We start from the raw sequence: 4,380 nt of genomic DNA on the forward strand, positions 1-4,380 counted from the left end.
CCTGCAGAAGCCTGGGTGCCACAGGGAAAAAGTGGGGCAGGGTCAGGAAGCCAGCACCCCACAATGGTCCAGGTGGTGAGTGGGGCTGGACCTTGAAGGCTGTTGGAGTGCAGAGAGGAAGCTCTCCCATCCCCAGTGTGTGCTCAGGCGCCCATTTTGCCAAGCCTGAATGAATGCGTGTTCAGGGGTTGCATCCTCAGGATGGAGAAGGCCCGCTTAAGACCCCTAGCCCAGTGCTGAGAAGGCCAGCCCGGTGCCACCCCGAGAGGGGACCAGGCTGGCTGGGGCCCAAAGCCTTACCCGGCCCACCCTCCCAGGCCCAGGCCACAGAGGAGGCATTGATGGCAAAAGAGGCGCCCAGAGGCTGCTGCAGCTGGGGTAACGTGGGCATTACTGGGCTGGCAGGAGAAGAAGAATGATCCTCGGGCTCCAGGGCCCACGTCTGAGCATCTGGGGTCAGCGAGGGAACCCCAGGCATCCTTGCCTTGAGAGGCTTCCACGTGGCAGGTAGGCGGGGCGCCTGACTCAGGGCCCGCACAGCCCAGAAGGAAACACCTTGGACCTTCCCTCCCAGGTGTTGGCAGAAGGCAGAGGGCCCCCCTCTGGCCTCATAATGGATGGTTTCAGCCCTGCCTAGACTCCGTCAGTGACCTTCCAGCACCAGGCAGAATCAGGGCACCTGTGCCTGGCCCACCTCTCAGGCTTTGCTCCCCCTCACCAACCACAGCTTTCACTCGCCTGGCATGCCCCCACTCCCTCTCTGATTCTCTGCCCTCTGTGCTCAGAGCCCACTGGGCTCCCCACCCACCTTGCCTGCCTGTTTTCAGGCTTTCCCCTACCCCTCAAGCCTCAGCTCAGCTTGCCTCCCCCACGGAGACTTCTAGGATTTCTCCAGGCCAGTTGTGGCCCTCCCACACTCTCCCTGCATTTTGCAGGCACCTCCAGTGTCCTTATCACCTTAATTATCATGATAGATTATAATTACTCACAGGCAGAACTGCTTAGGGACAAAAGCAGTTCTCTTCCTCTCTTTCCCCTCATAGGCAGCAAATAAACATTAGAGTGGCCAGTGGCCAACTCTGCCCCCCCGGAAGCCTTTCGCTGATGGCCACATGAGCTGCCCACTCCAGGGACCACCTAGCCAGGGTGCTTTCAGAACAGGCAACTGCTTCAGAGCAAGCCAGACCCCATTCACCTGTCCCTGAGCCCGGGGAGACAGATGTGTGCCAAGAGGCACCCACACAGACACAGGCACTCAAACACACCTGCACACACAAACGAGTACAAACACACGTGTGCACACACACTGACACATTCCTACGCAGCCAGATATGCATACACCTACATATGCATGCACACATACAGACACAAATGCACCCATAGACACATCTGCGGACACGTGCACCCAAGACCCACTCACATAACGCATACCCTCACAGACACATAGGTACACTTGCACACACACAACATACTTGCACACACAAGGACCCACCAGTGCCCAACCCTGCCAGGCCTCAGCGCCGGGAGGAGGGACTGCTAATCTAGGCTCCCCAGCTGCCCCTGCCTTCCTCCCGGAGCCCCCAGGCCGGCAGGGGGCGCCCGAGGCCCCTTCCGTCCGGGCCCAGCCCTGGCGGGAGGGAGCGCTCGCGGGTGCCACCCACCCTCCGCCCTCCCAAGCTAGGTCCCCTTTGTTCCCCCACCCGGAAAGAGGCCGCCGCGCCGGGGAAGCACCCAGCCACAGAGTCCTCCAGGTGCCGATCCTGCGCTTTCGTCTTGGTCCCGGAGATGACCGAGTCCAGCACACGGACCGCCACGACCACAGGGAGGGAGAGCCAGCTCATCATCGCCCACTGCCGGTCAGGCAGAACCATGCGGCCCCCAGGGCCCCCCGCAAGCCCACTGCCTCACAGGCCTGCAGCCCTGCCCCCTACCCCCTTGTCTCCCTGAAAGTTTGTTAAGTGTTCTCCCCTGGGAGAGGGCCACCCAGGAACATTGAAACAAGAGCAAGAATCCCAGAGGCAAGCCTTCCATCCTTCCCTTTTGCCAGTGTCCAGCTCTTCTGGCCCCAAGGAGCCTCCAGTGAGGACTTTGATTCCTAAAGAACAGAAGCCTGGGGGCCTCCCTCTCCTCTCACCCTGAAACCTGGAATCCTGGAGCTGTGCTAGGCAGAGATTATATACAACGGAGTCATTTAAGACCTGCCTCTGCTGCTAAGTTCTGGGCCTTGGGTGAGTGCGTGACCCTTCTGAGCCTCAGTTTTCCCATCTGTAAAATGGGCTTCCATTTTTTACAATGACATCTGTAAAATGTCATTGTAAAAAATGACATTCTCTACCTTGCAGGTGGGTGTGAGGATACACAACTCGGTGGAGACCTGGTGTGGGGCCTGGCGCACAGTGAGTGGAAGCTGGCTCCTGACCCTGTGGTGATTCCTGGGTGCTGACCCCTTTCCTGACTGAGCCCCTGGACAAGGTTTGGACCCCAGCAGAGAACCCCTCAGTACGTGCTCACTAAACCCTGGGACCTGCCCAGGATGGGGCAGCCTGGGGACGCTGCACCTGTGCCATCAGCAAACTGCGTGTGTCAGGGAGAGCCTGGCAAGACACCAGGCCATGTTTTTCAAGTGGTTGGTTTCTCCGGGATGCAGGGCTGGGCTCTCAACCCGGGTTTTTCCTCCTTGTTCAGGAGGGAGGGCTCGGCTGGCTCCCGCCTTCTACTCCTCCCCACCCCCTTCCCAGTTGTCCACCATAATTAGTCTCTCTGTGGCTCGGGAGTGGGTATCTGCACCTCCTCTCCACCCCCAGACTCAGGCTCGCCCAGGGAGAGGGTCCACCCGCCCTCAGGGGCATTGCTGCCCTCATGCAGGCAGATGGGGAGCCCTGGCCAAGCCTATGGCAGAGGTGGGCATTCCTGCCCTCGCCCTCAGCCTGGCCCCTTGCTCAGTGGTCAGCCGTGCGTGGGGCTCGGCAGGGCCCAGGAGGCTACTCTGGTCATTAACGGCCGGCCTCACTCCAAGTGAATTAGCTGGTCCTCAGGGAGTGAGCGCTGAGGCCTGCAGGCTCCTGGCACCGGCCAGTGATTCATTCAACATAGAGGCCAGCAGCATCCCTGCCCCCAGCCCAGCGGCCTGACTGGGGGCCGGAGCACAGGGCTGGTACCCAGAGCAGCCAAGGCTGCCTGTCCATCTGCCCCTGTCATCCTGTTCATTGGGCTGCTCCCCGCTGGCTCCGTGGCGCTTGCCTCCATCCACCAGCCCCTCCCACACACAGGCCTGGTGGCCTTGGACCTGCGCCCAGCTTCCGCCAACCTGGCCTGCCCCACCAGGCTCTGTCTCCTGCTCCCTTTGTCCCCTGGGTACCTTGAGTGACCGGAGGGAGGCCCCCTCATCCTTTTCCCTCCTCCCTCTGTGCCTTCCTGACCCCCTTCAACCGAAGCCCTGGGATCCACTTAACTGGTCTTGATGAAAAACAGAAGCTCAGTCTATGCATAGGAGGTTCCTGGTAGCTAGCTGCCTGGGACCAGTTCCTGCCAGGGGCCCTCAGGCCAGGCACCCCCCTGCCCTTCTTAGAACTAAGGTGGGTGGGGAAGACACAACCTTGGTCTCTGCCATAGAAGCCCTCAGGAGCCCACACGCGTCCTCTTGATGACCACCCTCCGCACTTTCATTTACTCAGCAGGAGCCAGGTGTTAAGAGGCCGGTGCTGCTGAATGAATGAGTGGATGCCCTCCCCACACAGAAGCAACTTCTCTTCATCAACACTTGTGACTCACATCTTGTCAAATCTCTCCAGCTTGAAAACCTTCTTCCTGCAGCTGCCGATTGGAGAGCGTCCACATTTCATGGCCAGAGACCTGAATTCCGGGGCCAGCCGGTTGTCCAGGAGCTGGATGATCACTCCTTTGAGCCAGCCGTTCCCCGTGGTCATGCGGGGCTTGCCGTCCCCCAGGCTGGCTCTGAGGATTAGACGCATTTTATCTTGTGCAGGGAACACAGGGCATCGAGATACCACCCAAAGACAGCCACCGCGGACTCACTCCAAGTGTTCTTCCTGGGGGGCTCCCTAGCACATATGTGGGCAATTTCCCCTGTATTGTTCTATAATCCTTGATGGTTGCTCTATAATTGCTCTCAAATGGTTTAATCATAATAAATAGCATCTGCAGAGCAGTTTACAAACTCTAACTCTTCCTGCACCCCCCCCTCCCACCTTTACAAAAAGAAACAGGCTCAGAGAAGTTAATGAACTTCTCTAAGACCTCACAGTGAGCAAGAAGGCAGAGCTCACTCCTCCCCAGGCTGTGGCGCTGGCAGTCCCCAGGCCACTGTGTCCTCAGGTCACTGTATCCCCAGTTCTGGGCAGGGGCGGGAGGCACAGGGAG

General features: G+C 59.3%; 1 long non-coding RNA gene across 4 annotated transcripts; it reads left to right on the forward strand.

The window, feature by feature from the left end:
- The first annotated feature begins 317 nt into the window (after nt 1–317).
- On the forward strand, nt 318–4,173 carry LOC113876710. 4 transcript variants are annotated; one of them, XR_003506570.1, is made up of 4 exons: nt 318–507; nt 2,048–2,228; nt 2,343–2,472; nt 3,678–4,165. It is a non-coding gene; the product is annotated as an uncharacterized LOC113876710 (long non-coding RNA). The 4 variants fall into 4 exon arrangements; XR_003506572.1 differs by having other exon boundaries at nt 343–507; nt 2,343–2,499; nt 3,675–4,165; XR_003506571.1 differs by having other exon boundaries at nt 344–507; nt 2,343–2,499.
- Nucleotides 4,174–4,380: the final 207 nt, after the last annotated feature.

The sequence above is a fragment of the Bos indicus x Bos taurus genome, chromosome 2 (assembly GCF_003369695.1).
Source record: "Bos indicus x Bos taurus breed Angus x Brahman F1 hybrid chromosome 2, Bos_hybrid_MaternalHap_v2.0, whole genome shotgun sequence".
Classification (NCBI taxonomy): Eukaryota; Metazoa; Chordata; class Mammalia; order Artiodactyla; family Bovidae; genus Bos; species Bos indicus x Bos taurus.